The sequence below is a fragment of the Hypanus sabinus genome, chromosome 8, assembly GCF_030144855.1.
Source record: "Hypanus sabinus isolate sHypSab1 chromosome 8, sHypSab1.hap1, whole genome shotgun sequence".
In the NCBI taxonomy this organism is placed as follows: domain Eukaryota; kingdom Metazoa; phylum Chordata; class Chondrichthyes; order Myliobatiformes; family Dasyatidae; genus Hypanus; species Hypanus sabinus.
In genome coordinates, this window is record NC_082713.1 from 41,127,862 (window position 1) to 41,155,652 (window position 27,791).

The window sequence follows — 27,791 nt, forward strand, 5'->3', positions numbered from 1 at the left end:
ATCAAATCATATTGACCCATCATGTCATATTGACAAATTTGCTTTTGTCAGGGAGAGGCGTTGAGGTTAGTTCGGCTCTTGAAGATATTGATGAAAGATATTCCATTATTATACTTTCCAAAGATGGCATACTCAGTGATGAAGAAGATGTGCATGACTCCACATCAATTAAGGACTGTCAGTCTGCTCAGATGCTGGGCTCCAAAACAGAAACTCTGTCTTGACGCTATGTGAAAGTCATAAGCCACAGACCTAGTGTCATTTTCTTTTCCATAAGATGTCTTTTCCATAGCATGCCTTTTCTTCCTGAACGGCAACAATATCAATATCAATGTTTTATTTGTGGAAACCTTATGGAAGAAGGAAGATGCTCTGGGCCACGGGCCCATCCTACGATGGTGACAGAGTTTGTGAGTGAGTATGTTTCAGAAGTTCTTGGATGTCAGGATGTCTTGGGAGATGGAATTACAGTGTTAAAGTGCTGCCGAGCGTACTTCTTCAATTCAAGCCAAAGCAACTTCACCCCTGATAAAACTGCGTAAATTATCTCAATCTTGACTTTTCAACGACGATTAAATTGAGGGCTCTTAATGCTCATCAATGGGGAATTTGTTTAATATCTTGGCTTCCAGCATCAGAATGGAATATTCTGAAACAGTGTGGTGTGGGTTAGGTACAGAGCCAAGTTCAATCCAGTGTCCAGTCAAACACTCAAAACGGAGGCTTTCATTTATTCTCCTTCATTTCATCAGTCAATTCAAGTCAGTTACCACTGGATTACATTTAGCATAATCTGATTCCTGTTCGTGAACAGTATTGCAGGTGTTGGATTTGTCACCGCATGAACAGACTTCCGATACACAAAAAGGAAGTTGTTCACCTTCTGCTGGAGAGAACTGTCCTCCTTGTTCATCACTTTAATCGACTTCTTGAAGGTTTGATTAAACCTTTCAGCTAACCCATTCATTGCTGGGTGGTGTGGAGCTGACTTAAAATGTCTGATGCCATTTTACTTCATGAACAGTCGGAATTCTTCTGACATATATTGTGGTCCATTGTCACTCATGATTTGTTCTGGTAAGCCACTTCTGGTGAAAATAGTCCTCAGAGCAGAGGCAGTCTTTGCTGAGGTGGTTGACATCATAGGTATAAATTCCAGCCACTTTGAAATGAGCATCCACAGCAATCAAAAACATGGAGTCCATGAATGGCCCAGCAAAGTCACTATGCACTCTTTGCCACGGTGATGACGGCCACTCCCATGGGTGTAATGGTGCTCGTGCATTTTGAACATTTTGGCATCCCAAATAGCTTTTGGCCAAGTCTTCAATAAAACACTCACGACAGTTGGTTGGCGCAGGTTTTCAAAGCCCTACCACAAACACCATCAGGGCCAGATGCCTTCTGAGGGGTTTCTCTTGAAGGATGTTCTGACATTGGCTGCCAATACAGACGTCACAGGGTTATCAGATGCTGCAGGGATTTGCTCAGATGTCGTTTTATCCTCCCTTTCAAAGTGTGTGGAAAAGGCATTCAGCTCATCTGGGTGTGAAGCAAGACAGCCATACATGATTTTAGGTTTTGTTTTGTAGTAAGTAATGGCCTGCAAACCCTGCCAGACCTGACATGTATTTGATTCTGTCTCTAACTTCAACTAAAATTGCTTTTTTGCTCTTAAAATGGGTGGGGAGACACATGTAAGGGAACTTTGACAATGCCAAGGGCCCCTGTGTACGCAATGCTCCTGATAGGTGTCTCAGATGGGTGGAAGAGAGATCCTGGTGATCTTCTCAGCGGTCTGCACAATCCTTTGTAGGGTCTTTCAGTCCAATGCCTTGCTGTTCCTGTACCAGATGGTTAGCTATGCTTGGTATGGAAAAGGCACTGTGGCTGAGAGGTAGGCTCCACAATGGGTAGTCAAAGCTGCCCATTGCCTCACTGGCATCAGCCTACCCGCCATCAGGGATGCCAGAAAAGGTCTAGTAACATCGTAAAGTATCCCATACATCCTGTCCATGCACTGTTTGTCTCAGTCCCTTCAGAGAGGAGGCTATTTAGCAATCCCGCCAGGACCAGCAGGCTCAAAAAAACAGTTACTTTCCCCAAGTAGTAAAATGAATCAGCACCTCCACCCATCAACTCCACCACTACTTTATTATTTCCTGTCAGTCACCTTATGTACAGCCTGGGGACGTAAAATCAGTCTATGAATATGAGCTATATTTATTGTGTTTTGATATTATTATTGTGTCTTTATCTTGTGTGTTTTGTTCTGTGCTGCATCGGATCCAGAGTAACAAGTATTTTGTTTTCCCTTTACTCGTGTACAGGAAATGACACTGAACGGAGAATGGGGGAGGGGTGTGGGAACCTTGCTCACCTCAACCTCCTGAGGAAGTGGAGAAGCTGCGGTGCTTTCTTGACTAAAAGAGGTAGTGTTGAGGGACCAGGTGAGACTGTCCATTCTGTGGCCTTCCAGAAACTTGGTGCTCCTACCTCTCTTCACGGAGGAGCTGTGTACGTGCAGTGAGGAGGGGTCAGCCTGCACCTTCCTAAAGTCCAAAATCGTCTCTTCAGTCTTGCCCATGCTGAGACTCTCAGCTTGCACCACTCTACAAGCTCGTCTACCTCCTCTCTGTACTCCATTTTATCATCATTCATGACGCTGAGCACTGTCATGCTTCAATAGCGTCAACAGCAATGGGCTGAACACAAAATCCTAGGGGGTGCAGGTGTACAGTGCGACGGAGCCATAGATTTTGCTGCCAGCATAGACCGACTGTGGTCTTCATGTCAAGAAGTCCAAGATCCAGTCTGTAGAGAGAGGTGTTGAGATCCAACAAGGACAGTTACCCACTAGCTTCTGAGGGATAATCATATTAAACGTCGAGCTGAAGTTGATAAATAGAGTCCTGGTGTATGTGGCACCATTTTCCAGGTAGGACAGGGTGGAATGGAGGGCAGAAGCAAAACTGGGAAGGGCCCATTGTAGCAGGAAGATAGGATTTAATGCAATCCATAACCAGTTGCTCAAAGCACTTCATTATTGTTAAGGTCAGTGGCACTGGAATGTAGTTTACTGTTACTATAGGGGAGGTTACTGTTGCCCTCTTGGAACCAGGATGATGGTAGCTACCTAGATGCCTGCAGGGACAGTGGACTTTTCCAGAGAGATGTTGAAGATTGAACTTGGTAATTCATCTTATTTCTGTGGAGAACTCTCATAGATGTCCTCTCAATCTCCCTTATCCTCAGCCAGATCAATCTCTCTTCATAACTAAAATTCTTGCTGGATTAACCTATCTGATTTGAAACTTCTGCAATGCCATCACAATCTTCCTATATTCTAATGATCAGACATGCACAAAGTATCCTTGTTGTAGTCCAACTAATGTTTCATGCAGTTCCAACATAACCTCTCTTAATAGACACAGTTGCCAGATTAAGAGTTTACCTTCTAATTCCAGAAAGAGGGAAATGGGTTTTGAGGAACTTGTCTTTACAACCTTAGTTTTCAGAATCAGAATCAGGTTTATTATCACTGGCATGTGATGTGAAATTTGTTAACTTAGCAGCAGCAGTTCAATGCAATACATAATATAGAAAAGAAAAAAAACTAAGCAAGAAATAAATCTATGTCTACTGAATAGTTCAAAACAGAGAAATGCTGTATATTTAAAAAAGTGAGGTAGTGTCCAGGGGTTCAATGTCCATTTAGGAATCGGATGGCAGAGGGGAAGAAGCTGTTCCTGAATCGCTGAGTGTGTGCCTTTAGGCTTCTGTATCTCTTCCCTGATGGTAACAGTGAGAAAAGGGCACGCCCTGGGTGCTGGAGGTCCATAATAATGGACGCTGCCTTTCTGAGACACCATTTCCTGAAGACGCTCCGAGCATTCAGTAGGCCAGTACCCAAGATGGAGCCGTCCAAATTTACAATCCTCTGCAGCTTATTTTGGTCCTGTGCAGTAGCCCCTCCTCACCAGAGAGTGATGCAGCCTGTCAGAACACTCTCCACAATACATCGATAGAAGTTTTTGAGTGTATTTGTTGACATGCCAAATCTCTTCAAACTCCTAATAAAGAATTGTGGCGACCCACTTTCTGCGCAGGTGAACCGGCTCACAAATAGCCAACGCGCGGGGGGAGACTTTGGTAATGCACCTCCGACGTCATTTCCGCCTGGAGAGGGCGGGCGCTAGGGATTAAATGCCAGCGCCGTGAAGTTTGAATAAACTAGTCTCGAAACAACTTACTGACTGTGTGTCGTTATTTCAGCGCTGTGTGTAGCACATCGCTACATTGGTGACCCTGACGGTCCAAACGGGATTTGGACCAAAGATGACTGATTCTTTATCTGTTCATGCAGTTTCGCTAAAACTGCCAACTTTCTGGATGCTGCGACCACGTGTGTGGTTTAGCCAAGCAGAAGCTCAGTTCTAGATTCGGCAGATATCTTCTGATTCCACGTGTTACTACCACGTGATGAGCACCCTTGACCAGGAGACGGCCGCCCAGGTTGAGGATTTCATACAGTCGCCCCCGGAAGAAGGCAAATATGAAGCATTCAAAGCGCTGCTCATTGGGACCTTTGGCCTCTCACGGCGTGAGTGGGGTGCCCGCCTGCTTCACCTGGATGGTTTGGGAGACAGACTGTCGTCAGCATTGATGAACAAGATGCTGTCCCTGGCTGAGGGACACACAGGCCTCATGTTTGAGCAAGCGTTCCTGGAGCAACTGCCCGAGGACATACATCTGCTGCTGGCCGACGCAGATTTCAGTGACCCCCGGAAGGTGGCGGCCTGGACAGACATGCTGTGGAAAGCCAAGAGGGAGAGCGTGGCATCCGTTGGTCAGATTACCAGGCCTCGCGCCCAACAGCGGACCAGACCAGGCCCGGCAAGGGGCGCACACAATACAGAGGCAGGAGTGAGGAGGACAGTGAACAGTGGTGTTTCTACCACCAGCGGTGGAGCACAGAAGCCCGCCGTTGTTGCCCGCCCTGCAAGGGCCAGGGCCAGCTGCCGTTAATGACTATGACGGTTGGCCACCAGGACAGCCTCTTGTATGTCTGGGACAAACAGTCGGGATGCCGCTTCTTGGTCGACACCGGAGCGGAAATCAGCGTCTTGCCCCCGACGGGGTATGACACCCACAACAGGAAGCCAGGACCCACCCCGAGGGCCGCAAACAGCAGCACGATACGGACCTACGGCACCCGCACAGTGCAGCTGCAGTTCGGCTGGTTCACATGGGACTTCACACTGGCTGTGGTGGCCCAACCACTCCTGGGGGTGGACTTCTTGCGAGCTCACAGCCTGCTGGTCGACTTGCAAGGGAAAAGACTGGTACATGCCAAGACTTTCCAGACACCGACACATCTGCGGATTCCTGCGCCCGACCACTGATCGCAACCTGGGTAGCACGCTTCGGGGTACCGGCCCACATTACCTCCGACAGAGGCACCCAGTTCACCTCCAGCCTGTGGTCGGATGTGGCCAGCCTGTTGGGAACGCAGCTGCACCACACAACTGCCTAACACCCACAGTCGAACGGACTAGTGGAACGCTTCCACCGTCTCTTGAAGTTGGCTCTCATGGCCCACCTGAGAGGACCTAACTGGGTGGATGAGCTTCCCTGGGTCCTGCTTGGAATTCGCACAGTGCCCAAAGAGGATCTGCACGCCTCATCGGCTGAGTTGGTGTATGGTGCACCCCTGGCCATCCCGGGAGAGTTCATACCAGCCCCAAGGGGGCAAGAGGAAGAACCCGCAGCAGTCTTGGACAGACTACGCGAAAGGCTCGGCAGCCTGGCCCCCGTACCGACTTCACAGCACGGATGGACCCTGACCCATGTACCCAAAGACCTGCAGACCTGTAAGTTTGTGTTTGTACGAAGGGGCGGACACTGGGTACCGCTACAGCGGCCGTACGAGGGGACGTTCAAGGTGATCAACAACAACGGGTCCACATACATTCTGGACATTGGGGGGAGAAAGAGGAGGTTTTCACGGTGGACCGACTCAAACCAGCCCATATGGACTTGGCGCAGCTGGTCGAGATTCAGGCACTGCGGCACAGAGGCAGACCTCCCAAACAGAGGCTGATCCAGACTGTGGACATTGGGGGGTGTATTGCTGGTTCTGGGGGGGGGGGGGGTTATGTGGCGACCCACTTTCTGTGCAGGTGAACTGGCTCACAAATCACCAGCTCGCAGGGGGAGACTTTGGTAATGTACCTCTGACGTCATTTCCGTCCGGAGAGGGCAGGCTCCAGGGATTTAAATGCCAGCGCCACGAAGTTTTGAATAAACTAGTCTCAAAATGACTTAACGACTGCGTGTCGTTATTTCAGCGCTGTGTGTAGCACATCGCTACAGTATAAAGTATAATAAAGTAATAAAGTATAGCCGCTGTCTTGCCTTCTTTATAGCTACATAGATATGTTGGGACCAGGTTAGATCCCCAGAGATCTTGACACACTGGAACATGAAACTGCTGACTCTTTCCACTTCTGATCCCTCTGTGAGGATTAGTATGAATTCCTTTGTCTTACCCTTCCTGAAGTCCACAATTAGCTCTTTCGTCTTACTGACATTGAGTGTTATGTTGTTGTTGCTATGGCACCACTCCACTACTTGGCATATCTCACTCCTGTATGCCCTCTTGTCACCATCTGAGATTCTATCAGCAATGGTTGTATCATCAGCAAATTTATAGAGGGTATTTGAGCTATGCCGAGCCACACAGTCATGTGTAAATAGAGAGTAGAGCAGTGAGCTAAGCACACACCCCCGCATTGTGCCAGTTTATTTTGTTAGCAAGGAGGATATGTTATCACAAATTTGCACAGACTGTGGTCTTACAGTTAGGAAGTTGAGGATCCAGTTGCAGAGGCCCAGGCTCTGCAACTTCTCGATCAGGATTGTTCTCTGCATTTGCTCTTCAAGATTTGGTGCATTTATGATTTTTCCACTGGAGGATCCAGAGCTCAAATCATCTTTGGGAACTTGTTTATCTGGATAATCATCTACTGGAATTTGAGTGCCATCCTGAAGGACGGAAGAACAGATCTATAAGGAATGATTGAATGGCAGATACTTCAGAAAACACAATGCAACAATTTTGTACCCATGCAATGTGGAGCCCAATCTGAACTCACTGCACCATGAACTAAATTGGCACTTTCACAAACATTAGCTTCTTCTTTTTGCATTGACTTCCTTAAATATGGATTTTGATCAGGTCAGTACCACCTTTCTGAAGTTCTGCAGAAAATCCTTTCTGAAGATCTACAGAACTAGTTAAGTCACTATTATTGCCTTGATGGATTTCACTTTTGGCAGAACATTTGGAATAATCTTTTCCAAAGATAGACTGGCATTAACATAGAAACATAGAAAACCTACAGCACAATACAAGCCCTTTGGCCCTCAATGCTGTGCTGAACATGTACTTAGAAATTACCCAGGGTTACCCATAACCCTCTATTTTTCTAAGCTCCATGTACCTCTCCAGGAGACTCTTAAAAGAACCTATTGTATCCAACTTTGCTGCCATCGCCGGCAGCCCATTCCACGCACTCACCACTCTCTGAGTAAAAAACTTACCCCCAACATCTCCTCTGTACCTACTTACAAACACCTTAAAACAACGCCCTCTCCTGTCAGCCATTTCAGCCCTGGGGAAAAGCCTCTGACTATCCACATGATCAATGCCTCTCATCATCTTATACACCTCTATCAGGTCACCTCTCATCCTCCGTCGCTCCGAGGAGAAAAGGCCGAGTTCACTCAATCTATTCTCATAAGACATGCTCTCCAATCTAGGCAACATCCTTGTAAATCTCCTCTGTACCCTTTCTATGGTTTCCACATCCTTCCTGTAGTGAGGTGACCAGAACCGAGCACAGTACTCCAAGCGGGGTCTGACCAGGGTCCTATTTAGCCTTAACATTACCTCTCAGCTCTTAAACTCAATCCCATGGTTGATGGCCAATACACTGTATACCTTCTTAAAGACACAGTCAACCTGCGCAGTAGCTTTGAGTGTCCTATGGACTTGGACCCCAAGATCCCTCTGATCCTCCACACTGCCAAGAGTCTTACTATTAATACTATATTCTGCCATCATATTTGACCTACCAAAATGAACTACCTCACATTTATCTGGGTTGAACTCCATCTGCCACTTCTCAGCCTAGTTTTGCATCCTATTGATGTCCTGCTGTAACCTCTGACAGCCCTCCACACTATCCACAACACCCCCAACCTTTGTGTCATTAGCGAATTTACTAACCCGTCCCTCCACTTCTTCAGTCAGGTCATTTATAAAAATCACGAAGAGTAGGGGTCCCAGAACAGATCCCTGAGGCACTCCACTGGTGACTGACCTCCATGCAGAATATGTCCCATCTACAACCACTCTTTGCCTTCTGTGAGCAAGCCAATTCTGGATCCACACAGCAATGTCCCCTTGGATCCCATGCTTCCTTACTTTCTCAATAAGCCTTGCATGGGGTACCTTATCAAATGCCTTTCTGAAATCCATACACACTAGATCTACTGCTCTACCTTCATCAACATGTATAGCCACATCCTGAAAAATTTCAACCAGGCTCGTAAAGCACGACCTGCCTTTGACAAACTCATGCTGACTATTCCTTATCATATTATGCCTCTTCAAATGTTCATAAAACCTGCCTCTCAGGATCTTTTCCATCAACTTACTAACCACTGAAGTAAGACTCACTGGTCTATAATTTCCTGGGCTATCTCTACTCCCTTTCTTGAATAGGGGAACAACATTTCTCCAATTCTCAGGTACCTCTTCCATTCCCATTGATGATGCAAAGATCATTGCCAGAGGCTTAGCAATCTCCTTCCTTGCTCCCACAGTAGCCTGGGGTACATCTCATTTGGTCCTGGAGACTTATTCAACTTGATGCTTTCCAAAAGCTCCAGCACATCCTCTTTCTTAATGTCTATATGCTCAAGCTTTTCAATCCGCTGTGAGTCATCCCTACAATGGCCAAGATCCTTTTCCGTAGTGAGTACTGAAGCAAAGTATTCATTAAGTACCTCTGCTACCTCCTCTGGTTCCGTACACACTTTTCCACTGTCACACTTGATTGGTCCTATTCTCTCACGTCTTATCCTCGTGCTCTTCACATACTTGTGGAATACCTTGGAGTTTCCTTAATTCTTCTCATGGCCCCTTCTGGCTCTCCTAATTTCACTTGTAAGCTCCTTCCTGCTAGCCTTATAATCTTCTGGCTCTCTAATTTTCTGTTCTGCGATAGAAACTAATGCAATACCTTCATGTTTTCCCACAAGTTTAAGACTTTTGGAAAGGCAATCCTTCAAGATCATGTATGCCTCCTGAAGAATGTATAATGGTTACACTGGTCAAATCATGGTTTTGTCATCTTCTTTCATTTCCAAGCTGTTACCAACCTTAAGGACAGGTCTTTGCATTTTACATCTTTGTAGATTAGATGAAAGAGCAGGTTGATTGAAATAGGTGATTTAAATAGTTTCAGCGTGGACTAGATGGGCCAAAGGGCCTGTTTCTGTGCTGTATTTTTCTATGACTCTATTTCCTGGTATTTCCAAAGTACAGCCTATTCATTGAGAGTCTGAAGGGGAGACATCTTGAACAGAAGGCAAATGAACAATCTAGTGGTATAGGCTTGTCATTTATTACAGGAACATTGCTCACAAGGAATTGACTGTATTAACAGGGCAGGTTTTGCTTTTATTGCTTAACTGACCAACTATCTCTAAGCAGTCTTGCATGATAGAGCTGGTTAATACATTTGCCAAGTGACGGGTTTCTAACAGCGTAACTGCCACACACAAAATCCCGGAGAAACTCAGCAGGCTAGGCAGCATCTCTGTAGAAGAGTGCATAGCCGACGTTTTGGGCCGAGACCCTTGCTTATCATTTGACTGATAGGATAAGCGGTATGTTGGCTGTAGGTGTTAACTTGGTCTCAGGAACGCTGCTAGTGGAGTCAATGTCAGGCAAGCAATTCTGCACCATAACCACATCTAAACTCTTGCTTCCTGCCAGTTTGCCATCAGCACACAGGAGGCAAAGCATTGCATTGAGTAAATTTTCTTCTGCTTGTGCGGCCTTTCTGAATTTTGGGTCCATCTTCCTATCTAACTTTCAGAGGGAGTCCTGATTGAAGGAGCCAGTGTTGAACCTCCTGTTTTTAACAGTTAATCTTGACAATTGTTTCTAAAAAGACTTCAAGTTATTGGTATCATTGGTGCTTTTCTGCAATCTATTCAGAGGCTTCTCCAGCCAGTATGAAGTACAGTACATTTTTTTTGTTTGCTACAGAAGACTGAATTGTGCTTCCTTCTTACAATTTTCTTTAGCAACGTTCTTCAAAGTTCTAGAAACATCCTTAGTTGAAGCATTTCACCTTGGTGCAGGTAGTGAAGATGTTATTGGATTCAAATCTTGTAACAATGATCATCAGTGGGGCTTGGGCTAAAAAAGGAAAGTAGCACATTTGCTGACAGGAACAGCAGTTTTACAGAAACAGTACACTAACAGTTGTAGCCAGAAATTGTTGCCTGGGCTTGGGGGCCTGTATTACACCGAGACGATGTGTTGACAAGGATTTTATGCCCTGGAATGTAGGAGGTTGAGGGAGTGACCCATAGAGGTAAATGTAACAAGGAAGCTGGTTCCCAGGTTTGCTGAGTGGGACAGAAGACACTGATTACAAATAAGTACATCAGCAAGAACTCCCAGTCAAGATAGTGCCAGCGTACAATGCTTCCTGGGTTGACATCTTCCAGATAGCTCATGAAAAAGTCTTTTTGACTTCTTTTATGAAAGTTTTTCACCTTAAATGTGTTTCAGGGACCGTTAGAGTTGGCAATTTACAGTTTGGAGATTGGTTGTGTTGTGTCTGTGCAATTAAATAAAAGCACGCAGGTTGGAGATAGCTTTAACTGTTGCATTCACCTTACAGCGAGAGAGACAGAGAGAGAGAGTGAGAACAATGTGCATGCTCAGACAACACATCAACGTGCATGCATAGATAACAGATGATATTTAGTGCTAAGGGGAGTCATTGACCGAAAAGAAATAGATTCATACATTACAAGTTGAGTGATCCAGCGTGCACTCAGATGGCCTTGATGTGCAGAAATTTTGAGGCAGTGTACAAGCCAGTGTTTGCCTCCATTTAACACACACAACGTGCTGGAGGAACTCAGCAGGCCAGGCATCATCAATGGAAAAGAGTACAGTCAGTGTTTCGGGCCGAGATCCTTCGACAGGATTGAAGGAAAAAAAGATGAAGAGTGGATTTAAAAGGTGGGGGACGGGAGAGAGGAACACAAGGTGATAGGTGAAACCTGGAGGGGGAGGGATGTTGTAAGGAGCTGGGAAGTTGATTGGTGAAAGAGATACTGGCTGGAGAAGGGGGAGGCTGATAGGAGAAAACAGAAGACCATGGAAGAAAGGAAGGGGGGGAGGAGCACCAGAGTGAGGTGATGGGCAGGCAAGGAGATAAAGTGAGAGAGGGAAAACAAGATGGGGAATGGTGAAGGGGGGAGGTGCATTACTGGAAGTTTGAGAAATCGATGTACCTCCAACATGAGTGTGGCCTCATCGCGACAGAAGAGGTAACAATGGATTGGCGTATCAGAATGGGAATGGGAAGTGGAATTGAAATAGGTGGACACTGGGAGATCCCGCTTCTTCTGGCAGACAAAACATAGATGCTTGGCAAAGCGATCTCCCAATCTCTGTCAGGTCTCACTAGTATACAGGAGGCCACACTGGCAGCACCGGGCACAGAATATGACCCCAACAGACTCATAGATGAAGAGTCAGCTCACCTGAGAGGACTGTTTGGGGCCCTGAATGGTAGTGAGGGAGGAGGTGTAGGGACAGGTGTAGCACTTGTTCCGCTTGCAAGGATAAGTGGCAGTAGGGAGATCAGTGGGGAGGGATGAATGAACAAGGAGTTGCATTGGGAGCGAAACCTGCAGGAAGCAGAAAATGGGGAGGAGGGAAAGATGTGCTTGGTGGTGGGATCCCGTTGGAGATGGTGGAAGTTCTGGAGAATTATGTGCTGGACGTGGAGGCAGGTAAGGTGGTAGATGAGGGCAAGAGAAACCTGTCCATTAATCACCGATTAAAGTGTTGAGGAAGATTGAAAGATCGAGGCGAATGTGGAAAGCGAGTGAGAGTTCATTCCTTTTGATCGTTGCTGGAGAAGGAATCTGTGAGTGGCCTATCGCCATGTGTTTCACTGTAGCAGGCGGGTAGGCCTCGCTGCCTCGTGTGGTGTCAATGAATGTCGGTGATATTGTAGCTTGGTATGGTGCCTCTGCATTTACGGACTGTGGGCTTTTTCAGACTTCTGTTTTTATATTGTCTTTTTTATCACCTGTTCCTTTTCCATTTTGTTGTGTGAGAGGAGTTGATGTTAGTGTTCTGTTTTGTGTCGGGACAGGCTTACTTTTTGGGGTGTCAATTCTCTGTTCTGTTTTCTGCTAAGGGAGGGGTTTTGGGATTGATGATTGGTTTACCCTTTTTTTGTGTTGGGGGGGTGGGGTTTGATGTTTCTCCCTATTGACTTTTATGTTTGTGGTGAACTACATATACCTGTCTGGACACGCCTCCCCCTCCTGCTGACTGCTCCAGTGGCTCCTCCCACAGACCCCTGTATATAGGCAATATAGAGCCCGGCCTCTCAGTCTCCAGGATGTAGTATGGTGGTCACTCACTGCTTGTTCCTTCTCGCCTTTACATCTCAGAGTGAGTTATTGATGGTGCATCAATGTTCTTTATTTTCTACCTGGGGAAGACCATTTTCAGATACGTGCTTTGATATTAAATGAACCTTCAAATCATTTATTTACAAACAAACAGCAAAACATTCAACCAAGCATCTAATCCACCCCAAGTTATACAAACTACAAAACTGAACAGTCAACAGATGCTTTAGCTAAGAGCCTTAGGCTCTTCTGTATCTGCAGCACATTTTGCTAATGGTTCTTCTGTCCTGGTCGTGACCCCAGTGTGAAGGTGAGTGTCCTGAGACAAAGGAAAGCTCCTGAAACTGGATAGTTATGAGAAAGAGCTGCTGCATTCTTTAAAAGGGCCAATTAATGACCAACACGGCAGAAGCAGCTTTTGACCAACTGCTAAACGAACCCACTACACTGCAAGATCATAAAGGGCATAGGGATTGAAATAACATTTTTTCCCCCCAGGAAGTAGGTGCATAAAACAAAATGGCATGGATTTCAGATCAAAAGTGAGAGATTTAAAGGGACATAAATGGCAACTTCCTTGTGAAATATATTAGGGGCATATAAGAGGCTCTTAGATATGCACATGGATGACAGAAAAATGGAAGGCTATGTTGGAGGGAAGCATTAGATTGATCTTGGAGTAGGTCAAAGAAAGTGGAGGACATTTCTCTGGATGCTTTCGAGAAAGAGTTAGATAGAGCTCTTAAAGATAGCAGAGTCAAGGGATATGGGGAGAAGGCAGGAACAGGGTACTGATTGTGGATGATCAGCCATGATCACATTGAAGGGCAGTGCTGGCTCAAGGGACCAAATGGCCTACTCCTGCACCTATTGTCTATTGTCTATAAAGGGTGTGTATTGTGCTCTAGTGTTTTATGTTTTATGTACTATGAAAAGGGTGGTGTATATCTGGAATGAGCTGCTGGTGATTATGGTTGAGCCTGGTGCATTCATTGCTTATCTACCTCTGAGCTGAAGGTTGTGGGTTCAAGCCCCAGGATGGCGAGTGCCACATTTGAGGCGAAGCATTTTTGGGTTTATTAGGGGTGGCAATGTTATGGTTCTGTCCTGAGCCCGCATTTCGGGTCTTGATCCGGTCCACGGACTCCGGACTCTGGGTCTTGTAGCCATCCCTCCTTTCACCCTTAAGCCCAGATAGGATCATCTTGGCTTAAGGAGGCGCACCTGATGCCTATCGGCTGGCTGGTGTATGTAAGGGGCTCTGGGACTGAGTATAATTGGGGGGTTGTTCTTTTTGCCTTATATGTGCTGGTCTGTCTGGTTTGCCTGTCTATCCCATTTCAACCTGGTCATCCTGTTTGCACTGGTTGCCCTATTTATCCTGTTTTGACATGGTCATCCTGGTTGTGCTGGTCGCCCTGTTTCGTTCTGTTTGTCCCGGTTTGGAGTACCCACTGTTAATCAACTAGTTCTGTGAGTCCGTTCTCGTAGTCACCCTGGACTGAGCTCCCTTCCAATCCCTTGCCTCTGTCGAGTAAGCAGGCCGGACTGCCGTTGCCCGGCGGGGGACTCTGACCCTTTCCTACCCCTCGCTTCTGACGGGTTGTGCCCTGCACCTGCCCAGGCCTCTGTGTTCCTGCCTGGGAGGCCGGACCCTGCCCAGGAGTTATGCGGCCAGCCCGGGGGCTATCCTCCCAGCATTCCTTGTCCCATAGACCCATCCTCTAGCCTAGCCTGGGTCCTGCCTCGCCATGAACTATCTCTGAACCCCAGGATCACCTTTGAATGCCATGGTCTCCCCATCTTCTTCTATCCTTTATTTGTTCCTGTCCTGCCCCTAGTACTTCAGTGCCTGCGTCCTGCATTTGGGTCCAGTCTCCACGTCCCCCTGTGACAGGCAAGGGGGCATGGTGGTTAGTATAACACGATTACAGCGCCAGTGACCTGGGTTCATTTCCCACCGATGTCCATAAGGAGTTTGTATGGTCTTCCCATGGGCTTCCTCATATTACGAAGACATACAGGTTAGTGGATCATTTGGTCACATGGGCATAATTAGGCAGCATGGGTTGTTGGGATGGGAGGCCTATTACTGTGCTGTTACTCTAAATACATAAATAATATAGAAGTCAGCCACTCAGCCCATCAGATCAATGCCAGTTCCCAAGGGAACAGTTCCATTTGTCCCAATCTCTGTACTTCTGAGTCTATTTCTCTCTCATACTTCCATCATCTCTTCCTATGATTCCTTAAGTCACTAGCTTAATCAGTAAATTATAGTAGTCAATTAACTATCAATTCATCACTGGGGCATGGAATAAACTGGACCATCCAGAGGAAAACTATGTTTAATGTGATGACTTCACACGGACAAAACCTGAAATACAACTGAGCTCATCTCTTTGGAACTGGAAGCAGCACACTGTCTGCTGTGCTGTAGTTCGTTCACATTCCTATATTCTTTACCCTAGTCGATAAAGGCAAACATCCCATATGTCTTCTCAACAACTTTATCTATCCTCCTTTAGGGGTCTGTGATCATGCACTTCAGGATCTCTCTACTTCTGTTTTATGATAAAGAGTACCTTACCATTTGTTTATCTTCAGTGCTCACCAGACATTTCACTGGACTGCATTTCATTCGCCACTACTATTTCCCATCTCTTTGGATCCTTTTACTGCACCATTCAACTCTTTTCTTCACTGTTGAACACAATGCCAATCATGGTGCTATTTTTAAACCTCGTAATTACATCTCCTGCAAGAGGCCCAGCAATGAGACCGTGAAAGCTCACTGCAACTGGCTTTCCAAGCAACAAAACTCCTTTTAATTTTTACTCTCTCCTTTGTCGGACTGAATCAATTTGCCACTCCCTTAGATCCCATGGGCTTTAGTCTTGTTTACATGGTCAAGTGCTGGTGACAGCTATGTAGGCCACATTGCAAGTTCAATTCTTCCTTTGGTAGATTTTATAGTTCACATGTTACTGTATTGCAGCCAGCGTTTGAACCCCTCCAAAACTGTAACACTCATTGAACACAGCTTGGAAGCTGGGGCATCAAATGAGTAGATTTATGAGACCAATGGAATTTTATACGCTCCTACCTTTCTCGATGTCTGTTTGGATCACTATTGTTCAGCAGAACAGGGAGTGATTACATACCAGTTACACAGCTCTTATTTCAGCCACTAGGCAGTGTACAAGAGCTGCTCCCATCACCTTGCTTAGAAGCTATCTGATTTTACTCGTCTTTCTTGGTGACAACACCAAGTCGCTTTATCTTTCCAATTTTACTTGCTTCTGTAATTTTAGATCTTCTAATTTTACCAAAAATTTAACCACTTTTCTTGACTTGGGTCAGATGGAGCACTGCATGCTGTAAATCAGATTAAATCTGCAAAGGAACCTCTTATCCTGTTTATAGATGAATGTGTACTCAGCTGCTTGTTTTGTTTCTGCTGAACATTTGTAACGTATCTAAATGGAACTAAATTCTGTCTTTACCACCTCCTTTGCTTCACACTCTGGCCTGATGTTGGGTCCCAGCCTGACTGCTTACTCAGTTCCATTGGTCCTGCCTGGCATTTTGTATGTGTTGCTTTAGATTTCCACCATCTTAAGACCAGAAGACTATCAGATTTAGGAGCAGCATTAGGCCATTTGGCCCATCGAGTCTGCTCTGCCATTTCATCATGGCTGATGGATTTCCCTCTGAACCTCAATTTCTTGCCTTCTTCCCATATCCCTTCATTCCCTGACTAGTCAAGAATCTATCAACTGCTGCCTTAAGTACACCCAATGACTTGGCCTCCAGAGTTGCCTGTGGCAACGAATTCCACAGATTCATCACTCTCTGACTAAAGAAGTTTCTCCAAGTCTGAATTCTAAATGGACATCCCTCTATTCTGAGGCTGTCCCCTTGGTCACAGGCTCTCCCACCAAATTAAACATCCTCTCCACAACCACTCTATTGAAGCCTTTCAACATTCGATAGGTTTCAAGGAAATTCTCCCCTCATTCTTCTGAATTCCAGTGAGTACAGGCCCAGAGCCATCAAACGCTTCTCATATGTTAAATCTTTCAATCCCGGAATCATTTTCATGAACCTGCTTTGAACACTCTTCAATGTTAGCTCATTCCAAAACTGCTCACAATACTTCAAGTGAGGCCTCACTCCTGCCTTATAAAGTCTCAACATTATATCCTTGCTTTTATATTCTAGTCCTCTCAAAACGAATGTTAACCTCAATATTTGCCTCCTTCACCACACACTCAACCTGCAAATTAACCTTTAGGGAATCTTGTAAGAGGACTTCCAAGTTCCTTTGCACCTCAAAGTTTGAATTTTCTCTCCATTTAGAAAATAGTCAACACTTTTATTTCTTCTACTGAAGTACATGACCATACACTTCCAGAAACTGAATTCCATCTGCCATTTCATTGCCCATTTTCCTAATCTGTCTAAATCCTTCTGTAGCTTTTCTGCTTCCTCAACACTACCTACTTTCCACCTATACTTGTATTGTTCACAAGCTTGGCCACAAAGCCTTCAATTCTATCATCCAGAAAAGGAAGTGTTCCCAACATATAATCCTGTGGAACCTGGCAGCCAACCAGAAAAAGCTCCTGTTATTCCCACTCTTTGTCTCCTTCCCATCAGCCAATGCTCTATCCATGCTAGTACCTTTCCTGTAATACCTTGTTAACTTGTTTAGCAGCCTCGTGTGGCCCCTAGTCAAAAACCTTCTGGAAATCCAAGTACACAACATCTGCCGATTCTCCTTTGTTATTTCTTTGAAGAATTCCAACAGATTTGTCAGGCTAGATATTCCCTTGAGGAAACTATGCTGACTTCACCCTATTTTATCATGTGCCTCCATGTATTAACAATTGACTCCAACATCTTCCCAACCATTGAGATCAGACTAACTGGCATATAATTTTCTTTTTCTGCTTCTCTTCCTTCTTGAAGAGTGGAGTGACATTTGCAATTTTCCAGTCTTCTGGAACTGTGCCCGAATCTATTGAATCTGTTCCTTTAACTATGGAATCTCTTATCACTACTGCAGTCCTTTTCACCTCTCTTCTCTTCTGAGCCTCAGTGCCAGAGACCTGGTCGCTGCGACTCCCGCTGGTAGGTCGTTCCCATCAACAGTTTCCAAAGTGGTATGTTCATCATTGAGGGGACCGGTAACTGGACAACTCTGTACTGGCTGTCCATTTCCCTTTCTTCTCCTGACAGGTCACCTGGTTACCTGCAACCTAGGGGTGACTGTCTCCCTATCGATCACTTCCTCAGTCTCCTGTATGAGTCGAAGGTCATTTAGCTGCAGCTCCAGTTCCTTGACATGTTCTCTGAGGAGCTGCACCTTGGTGCACCTGGTGCAGATGTGGTTATCTGGAAGGCTGAAAGTCTTCCAGAACTCCCACACCTCACACTCGGAACAGAACACTGCCCTAGAGCCATTCTCACTGCAATAACTGTGCCCTAACAGATGAGGAATTAAGAATAAAGAAAGACACTTACCAGTTACTTACCTTGCCCAAGCCTGATGAGCTGAAGCGTCTCCAACACTGGCCCACTCACACAATGGCCACTCTGCTTTCCCTTGCCTTATTTTTATTTGTCCTTTTTAATGAATCCAGTTCACTGATTGGATACAGTCCAACTTGGAAAACTGCTGCGAAGTGCTCTTTTTTAAAATCATCACCAGCAGACCTATGTGAAATCACAGCTTCTTCTCGTCTGATTGTGGGAAGTGCAGCCCAAGTTCAACTCTGCAAAACCTCTTGTGGTTAAATCAACAGTGAGACCGAACACAGCTAGAAAAATTGACAAAGGAAAATTCCTGTTTAGTTTTTGAAATTACTTTAACATTTGCAATGACAGACCAATCAGGAATTTTTCTTTGAATTGCATTGAGATTTACTCTGTTACTTTCAACAACAACAGCTTTGAATTACTACCATTATGAGGTTTCACTAGCTGCTTTGCAGGCATGTTTTCAAACAGAACTTGATGCCAGGCTGCTTTGGGAGACATGAGAACCGATGACCACAAGAGAACATTTTAATCAATATTTAAAAGAGAAAAAGTGAGAAGTAAATAGATTTAAGGGCTTATGAAGGGAATTCTAGAGCATTATGAGCTAAACACAAGCATATCAATGGTGGAGTGATGAAATGCTGGCATAATCAAGAGGCCATATATTAGATTGACAGATAACACAAAAATTTAATGTGCTGGAAGGAACTTTGGAAATAAAATGATTTGGATCACTGATAACAAATGAAACAAATAATAAAGGTTTTGCTCAACTGTGACACACTATAGGTGGCTAACCAAGAAGGATATGATCTGCAGAAATTTTGTGATGTTTTGAGAGTTTTTCTCATGGAGTCCTCCAGGATTGTGAGTAACTTGTTTCTGCTATAATTCCAGAGTTACTGAAGAGGCCAGTGTGGGAAGTGCTGTGGTAGGTGGGTGGGTGAACAGTTTATGGGCTTCTGTGTCCTCTGCACATAGACTCAAGGTTGTCAACGCTAGTGAAAATGTTTCTTGTCCACTTGGAGGGATCCTGAGCCAAAGATTCCCACAAGTCAGCGGGATGTTGCATTTGTCAGCAAGGTTTCGAGTACATCCTTAGAACTACTGCCCATTTTGAAATGAATTCCTGTGACAGGAGTTGGAAAAAAGCATTTGTTTCATGAGTCTGATGATGGGCGTTTGAATTAAATCCAGCCAAAAGTTTACTAGGACCTCAATATCAAAGTTCAAAGAAAATCTATTCTTAAAATATGTATACCATATAGAAACTTGAGATTTATCTTCTTAAGGGCAGCCAGAAAACAAAGAAACACAATAGAGTCCACAAAAAAACCCATTAAACCAAGACTGACAAACATCTAACTTGCGAAAGAGGAACAAATCGCGCAAACAATAAAAAATGTAAACAAATAATATGCAGAATGTGAACCACAGATTCCCCAGAGGCCACAGCTGCTGAGTCCATTCAGAGCTGAGGCGAGTGAATTCAGACCAGGACTCAATGGCCGCAGGGCAACAACTACACTCAATACTGGTGGTGTGGGCCCAAGACTCTTGCACCACCCGCCTGAGAAGCAAGAAGAGAGGCAGCTGGGCCAAACCCATGCAGTGGGGGATTTTGGCTGACATGGTAAAGTGAGCTGAACACCAGTTTGTCCTCTGACCTTGACCCTTGACTTTTTAATCTGTTTGTGGATTGTGATGATTGTAGTCCAAAAGAGGTATAGTTAGTCAAAATGCTAGCAATTTTGTGAGTTGCCTGAAAAATGTTGCCATATATTGCCAGTGCCATCTTGGGATCAAGCAGTGGCATCACGGGGTCAATATTATGGGCATGGTCCTGAGAAAATACATGTGTGTGTTTGATTGATCCCTCCCTTTATTTGGAGGGATTGTGAGTTGCGTTAATGGTAGTTATCCAGCACCTTGAGTTCCAGCTGTAGTATTCCATGTCTCAGGCTCACTATTGCCACATTCACAGAATCATGAGACGTTCATTGATTCCCAATGGTTGCTCTGTCAGCTTCTGAAGTAGGCTGTTTCGGATGGCAAAACCTACTCCATGGATCCTCGGTTGTTCAGGATCAAGTCCTTTCCAGAAAATGGTGCATTGACCTTGCTCTTCCTTTAGTTGCCCTTCTCTAGCTCTGCGGGTCTCACTCAGAGCAACAACGTCAAAGTTGAATTTTTGGAGTTCCCGGGCAACAAAGGCAGTTCTCCTCTCCGGTCGGTCTGAGTTTGGGTTGTCCATCAGAGTTCGTATATTCCAGGTTCCAAATTTCCTAGTTTTACTTCTTGATGTCTTTCGACCGCATGATGGTGATCCCTCTTGACATAGCTTTCCAGACAAGATGGGGTGAAGCAGATTATTTTTAGGGCACCTTTTCTAGCCGTCTCATGACTTTGCGAATCCAGTTTGTCAAGAACCAACACGCCACAATCATCAGTGCCTATGCTCCAACTCTGGATGCTGAAGATGAAGTAAAGATGAACTTCTACACCCAGCTTGATGACATCCTTTCCTCTGTTCCCAACAACAAGAAGATCATTCTCCTGGGGGACTTCAATGCCAGAGTTGGGAAAAATCATAGGCTCTGGACTGGAATAATAAGCAAGGAAGGAGTTGACAGTCAATGCCAATGGAACACTCCTCCTCACCAAATGTGCTGAACACAACCCTATTTCACCAGAAAAATGGGCGCTAAGTCTCCTGGCAGCACCCACGCTCCAAACACTGCACCTCATCGACTACATTATTGTACCATCTCGGGCCCAACAAGATGTACTGATAAGAAGAGCTGCTACTGGTGCCAACGAGTGCTGGACAGACCATCATCTCATCTTGTCCACCATGAGAATGAAGATTTGGCCCACAAGGAAACACCAAAATCAGAACACTATTAAGAAATTCAAAGTTGACATCCTTCAAGACACCAACCATGTACAGAAGTTCCAACAAAATCTTCAAGAACAACTGCCTCAACAAATCCCACCATCTGCAGAAGAACACTGGAATCAATTGAAGAAAGCTATCATCACCTCCTGCAAAGAAACAACTTGGTTCAAAATGAAAAAAACATCAGGATTGTTTTGATGAAAATGACAAACTACCCCAACATCGACAAAAAGAGAAAAGCTTTCATCACCTTACAAAATGACCAACAATCGGCCACCAAAAGGAAACGCTATCAGGAATGCAAGGCTGCAGACCAGAAGAGCACCTGAAACCTGAAAAACCAATGGTGGAGGAAGAAAGCTCAGGAAATTCAACAAACAGCGGACACCAACAACACTTGAGGCTTTTTCAACGCAACTAAAGCTATTTTTGGTCCATCCAGTCATGGTCAAACTCCTCTCAAAAGCAGAGATGGTTCAATCATCCTGAAGAGCAATGCTGACATCAATTCTAGATGGAGGGAGCACTTCGAAGATCTTCTAAATTAGACCTCATTTGACAGGAATGTGATTAACAACATTCCAAAACAGCCTGTTGACGACTCCCTAAACAAAATACGTACACTTGAAGTCAAGGAAGCCATCAAAACCTTGAAAAACAGCAAAATGCCACTGGACTCGATGGAATACCAGCCAAGGTCTACAAAATTGGAGGTAACCTGCTTCATTACCAACTGCATCAACTTCTCATCAAGATCTGGATAAATGAAGACGTACCAGCAGATTTTAGAGATTCAGCTATCATTACCATCTACAAAAGGAAAGGCAATCGATCCAAACACAGAAACTATTGTGTAATCTCCCTGTTAGTAAAAGCAGGAAAGATCCTCACCTGTATCATGAACAACTGGCTCAAGCCTTTAGTCGAGAAGATTCTTCTGGAGTTACAAGCCGGTTTTAGACCATCAATTGGAGCAATCGACATGATCTTCACAATGCGACAACTACAAGAAAAATGTCGTGAACAACTTCAACCTTTGTACATGGCATTCATCGACCTCACCAAAGCCTTTGACTTGGTATCAAGGGAACTCCTATGGGATGTCCTATCCACCTATGGATGCCCTGAAAAGTACATTCGAATCCTGAGACTCCTCCACAATGGCATGCTTGCCACAGTCATGGTCAGCAGACGTAACTGTGAGTCTTTTCAAGTCAGATCAGGGGAAAAACAGGGATGCATGATTGCCCCAACTTTGTTCACCATCTTCATTACGACAATCATCCACATCATCAAGGACAACATACTCCCAGGAATCAAAATTATCCACTGAACAGATGGCAGACTTTTCAATCTTGTCCATCTCAAGTCCTAAACAAGACGTCCACGAGTTCCCTCATCAAGTTCCAAGACGCAGATGACAGCAGCATTGCGACTCTCTCAGAAAACCACCTACACCAGATTCTGACTGCCTTCAACCATGCATACATGAAACTTGGACTTACCATCAATTCCAAGAAGACTCAAGTCATTTACCAACCATCACCAACTGAGACAAATCAGAACCATCAATTCAACTTGGCGAAACAACCCTGGAAAACGTGGACCACTTTCCGTATCTTGGAAGTCATGTCTCCTCCAATGTCAACCTTAATGACGAGAACCAACATCGTCTTAAGTGCACTGGAACAGCTTTTGGACATCTCCGAACAAGAGTCTCTCATGATCGTGACTTCCAAACAGACACCAAAATGTTAGTGTACAAAGCAGTGGTATTCCCAATGCTCCTGTATGCATCAGAAACCTGGACAACATACCAATGACATCTGAAGGGACATGAAAAGTTCCATCAGTGCTGTCTTCGAAATATCTTAAATATCAGCTGGGAAGATAGAAGAACCAATGTCAGCATGCTAAATGAAGCAAAAACAATGAGCATTGAAGCCTACGTCATGGAGTGGTCATGTTATTTGGGTGAAAGACCAATGTCTGCAGAAACAAATCTTCTACAACAAGCTTAAAGAAGGCAAACATAAAAGAGGCGGACAACAGAAGAGATTCAAAGACGTCTTAAAAGCCAACATGAAGAAATGTAACATTGACATCAGCAATTGGGAAACCAATGCCAAGGACAGGAAACTTTGGCAAACCATCATCCGAGAAGGAACAGCAACTTTCGAAGCCAACAGATGTGCAGAGTTAGAAGAAAAGAGAAGAAAATGGAAAGAGAGGCAGCAACAACCAAACAACAATCTGGAACTACCTGTGCTGAAAGCAGAAGAAATTTCAAAGCCAAGATTGGACTCCTAAGCCACTTGAGAGCCCATAAATAGATCAACAGAACGAAGATCATCATCCTTGACCTCAAGGGATAGCCACGATGATTGCCACATAGATGATGAACTTGTCCTTGATCAAAGATTACACAGGTGTATTGACAGCAATGGCAAATTTTATCATTGAGTTTGGTAGAACACATTTGTCTGATGGATGTTGAGTACAAGACCCATTTTTTTGTATATTTCAGTGGGGAAAAAAACTCATGCCAAGCACTCCCAGGGGAGATTCTTGGAACTGAATTTCAGAATTGCTGCAAAAAACATTAAAAATGTCTTGAGGAAATTCTACAGCTTTGTTTGACCCTGGTTTTCAATAAAACTGTGTTTGTCGTAGAGCACCTAGTTGGGATCATGTCTTGCACGAAGCAAATGGAAAATAGACATGAATCTCTGTGGGAAGCCAAAATTGAAGATAGTGCTCTCCATTCCCCCCAGTAACACAAATGAGTTTGGCTTTGGGCATTTTGGTAGTTAAATCTGGAGACAACAAGGACATCAATGAGAGTTTCAGCAGCTGATGAACAGAGGGAGAGTGAAGCTGTTGAAAAGGTGGAAGTAAGGTAATTTCAGTAATGGCACACGTATGTCTTTCAACTGGAGTCCATACTAGTTCATGTTCAGATGGAGTTGTCAGGGTCAGTGACTGAGGAACAGAGTTTCAGTCAGGAACAGAACTCAATGGCTTTTATCTTCCTGATATAATTGGATGAAATTTCTACGTATTCAGTACTGGATTTAAGAAGTGTGGGAAATTAGATTCAGAAGCAGGGTCAGGTGAGATGTTGACGAGATTAGAACTGAATGTTGTCAGCATACGTGTGCTAGGCAGTGCTGTGTTTTTTAATTATGTCACCACCCTCTGCAACTGCAGTTGGCGATATCTTTCCATCTGTTACTTTGCAAAATTGCAACTGCTTTTACCCTTTCTCCCTTTTTGAAAATGAGGTTGCTCTTTTTCTGTCTGCCGTGTTCTGCAGAAGGCCCCTTCAGCTTTTGCTGTTTCAGACTTTAATTTTCACAACTGCAGTTACTTACTGCTCTGCTTACGGCTCTAATAACTGCTACCTTCCTCCTGTATAGCAGTCTCAGTAAATTGTTGTGATACTGATTGCATCATCTGTCAGTCTCCATCATTGCTACTGTCCTCACCATGTTCCATGCCTCAGTTCTTCAGATGTCACCACAGTGCTTTGTTTATTAACCCATTGTAGTGGTGCTCAGTGTCTTGCCTGATGTTTTCAAGCGACTTGCTGCGCGTCATACTCTAAGGCTCCTGCCTGTCTCATCATCTTGCTTGTTGTAAAGTAGATCACTGTTAGTTATGTCATAAAATCTGGAACTAATTTTGTTTTGATTTTATTTAGTTATCTGAGCTTTGCAAGATTCAAGATTATTTAACGTCATTTCCAGTAAACAACTGTAAAGGAGAAAGAAATAATTGTTACTCCAGATCTGATGCAGCATATTAAAAACACACTGAGATAAAGAACACAGTAATAAAAATAGACAGAATACATATACTGTAAATACATAAGATAGCTTATATACATTGAGTATATGTACATTAGGTGACAGGAGTGTCTACCTATAAGGTGACTCTGACAGGAAATGATAAATTAATATGCTGGGGTGGGGTATGGAGGGGTGGGCTAGTAGTGGGGGTGTTGATCAGCCTCACTACTTGGGGAAAGTAACTTTTGTAATTTGGTGTTCAGAGAAATGTATACAATATACATCCTGAAATGCTTTTTCTTCGCAAAACATCCATGAAAACAGAGAAGTGCCCTAAAGAATGAACGACAGTTAAACGTGAGAACTCCAGAATCCCCCCCAGCTCCCCCCTCCTGCACGTAAGCAGCAGCAAGCAACGATCCCCCCTCCCCAACGGCAAAATTAAACGCGCATCGCTGCTATCACCGAGCCTAAGCGTGAGCTAAGCAATAGCAAAGACACAGAGCTTGCATTACCCCAGAAGCTTCTCATTTCATCCAAATTCAACAACCCCCATGTTCTCTCTCTCCCTGGCAAGGGAGAGGGAGGTGTTCCCCACTTTCACAGCAAGCAGGAGGCTGGTTTACGATCTTAAAAGTCCATTTTGTCGCTTTTTTCAAGCTCTGTGTCCGAAGATCGCAAAGACCTCGGCTCTTCAGGCCTACAGCAAAAGATTTTCCGGCCTCCCCGTCAACACCAGAGTCTCCTGCTGTGACATCGACCCTCAATCCACCCGTCTCCAGAGCACCAAGATCTTAGGCTTCCAAACACGAATGAGACTCTCAGGCCAAACCCTTGGATAGCGGCCAGTCGTGGGACCCTGAGAACGGGTCCCACCCTTGCAAAGAACCAAAGCCTGCATGTAACTTCAAATCAAGGTCTTCAAAAGAACCCTGAAAGGGAAAATAAAGATATTGAAGGTAAAAATAGAGCTGTTTCCCAAGATGCAAGCAAAGGACTTGCCGTTAGGTGCCATCATTCCCCCTAAGCTCCACATCAGCCAAAATAATTTAAAGGTATCATCTGTCCATCCATCCCTCCAATAATATCTATCTTAATAGATACCAGTTCCTAAGGTTGTCATAGCCGGGGGTGGTGGTAGGGGGATAGGCTCCCACTACCTATAAAGTGTTTGACATGTCGTGTGACTCTAACCAGCCTCTGACAACCAAGTCCAACTCTTGGCCTTCACGTGTGGCTTAGCTAGTAGGCCTGACGGAACTGTTTCTATTGACACGAGAGGGGGCAAAGTTGGACCACGGGCATCTCAAAAACAGTTGCTTCGGGCAGGTGGAGCTTGCCAACTTTGGACGGCAGCCCACCTAGGAGAAGAAAAACTCTGATTTTAAACCTTTGCGGCCTTGAGGCCATACCCACCCATGGGAAAGGCTTCGGGAGTAAACCCCGAGGAAGAAATCTTAAGGCAGTTTGATGTTATTTACAACTTCACTCTGGCAACCTCTGTGACGACATGGGTGCCAAGCTGTATCAGCACTTGCCCTTCCCTTGGACTACATCAGTGTCATGGAGAGGGGAACCTGCTGCCTGGGCAACAGGTGGTTCTTCAAATCTTCCTGCCCAGGGTTGAGGCCTGGGGAGAACAGTCCACCAGAGGCACAAACCCATGATCCCCTGGGATCGACGGCTGCCTACTACCTAATAGGTACTGTACAAATTACTTAATGGCTATCTGTTATTTTGAGATAATATGTTACAAAAAGGAAAAAATAATATAGATGTTGTAGTTTTACCATTACTGTACCGTCAGCATGACTGAAAGAGGAAATGGGGATAAAGGAAAGGGTAAATAAAACAGGAGGCCTCCAACTCCAAGGAGCAATGTATCCAAAGGCTAAAAATATCCAAGATAGATAGAGAGACAGTTTATTGATCCCCAAGGAAATTACAGTGTCATGGTAGTATTACAAGTACACAGATGTGATGGTAGTATTTCACAGGGGGTGTGCGATAGCAGGGTTGGTAAACAGAGGTTAATAATAGTCTAACAGGAGGGAATCATCACTTCCCCAGCTATAGGTTGACTCATTATTGAGCTAAATTGGCTGAGGGTAAGAATGACCTCATATAGTGTCTGTGGAGCAGCACAGTTGTCTTAGTCTATTACTAAAAGTGTTCCTCATTTTAGCCAAGGTGGCATGCGGCGGGTGAGAAACATTGTCCAGAATTGTCAGGATTTTCTGTAGATGTCCTTTGTTCTGCCACAGCCTCCAATAAATCCAGTTTGACTCTTATAACAGAACCAGCCTTTCTAATCAGTTTATTGAGCCTGATGCCATTTTCCAGCACACCACCGCATCGGAGATTGTACTGGTGACCACAGACTGGTAGAAAACGTGAAGGAGAGTCCTGCATACTCCTAAGGACCTCAGCCTCCTCAGGAAGTAGAGGCAACTCTGGCCCTTCTTTTACACAGCCTGTGTGTTGCTGCTCCACTAATTCTGTCATCCATATACCTGCAGGTCCTCACCACATTCATGTCCTCACCATCAACAGTAACGGGGCAGTGCAAGCTTAGTCTTCCAAAAGTCCACCACTATCTCCTTTGTCTTACTGATGTTGAGCTGCAGATGATTCAGCTTGCACCATTTGTCAAAGGCCTCCACCAAGGCCCTTCATTCATCCTCCTCTCCTCCCTTCATACCTATTGCTGAGTCATTAGAGAATCCCTGCAGATGACATGACTCTTAAGGTGTCAGCCTGGAGCCTGGAGCTTTAGTTCTGCATCAGTGACCGGACCACTCCAGGTT

At 44.8% G+C, this 27,791-nt stretch overlaps 1 long non-coding RNA gene across 2 annotated transcripts; it reads right to left on the reverse strand.

Annotated features, from left to right (window-relative positions):
• Positions 1 to 4,759: 4,759 nt before the first annotated feature.
• Positions 4,760 to 15,905, reverse strand: LOC132398082 (uncharacterized). 2 transcript variants are annotated; one of them, XR_009513540.1, is made up of 4 exons: positions 15,854 to 15,886; positions 12,757 to 12,827; positions 8,822 to 10,498; positions 4,760 to 7,047 (listed from the first exon to the last, which is right to left on the reverse strand). It is a non-coding gene; the product is annotated as an uncharacterized LOC132398082 (long non-coding RNA). The 2 variants fall into 2 exon arrangements; XR_009513541.1 differs by lacking the exon at positions 12,757 to 12,827 and having other exon boundaries at positions 15,854 to 15,905.
• Between the last annotated feature and the right edge of the window lie 11,886 nt (positions 15,906 to 27,791).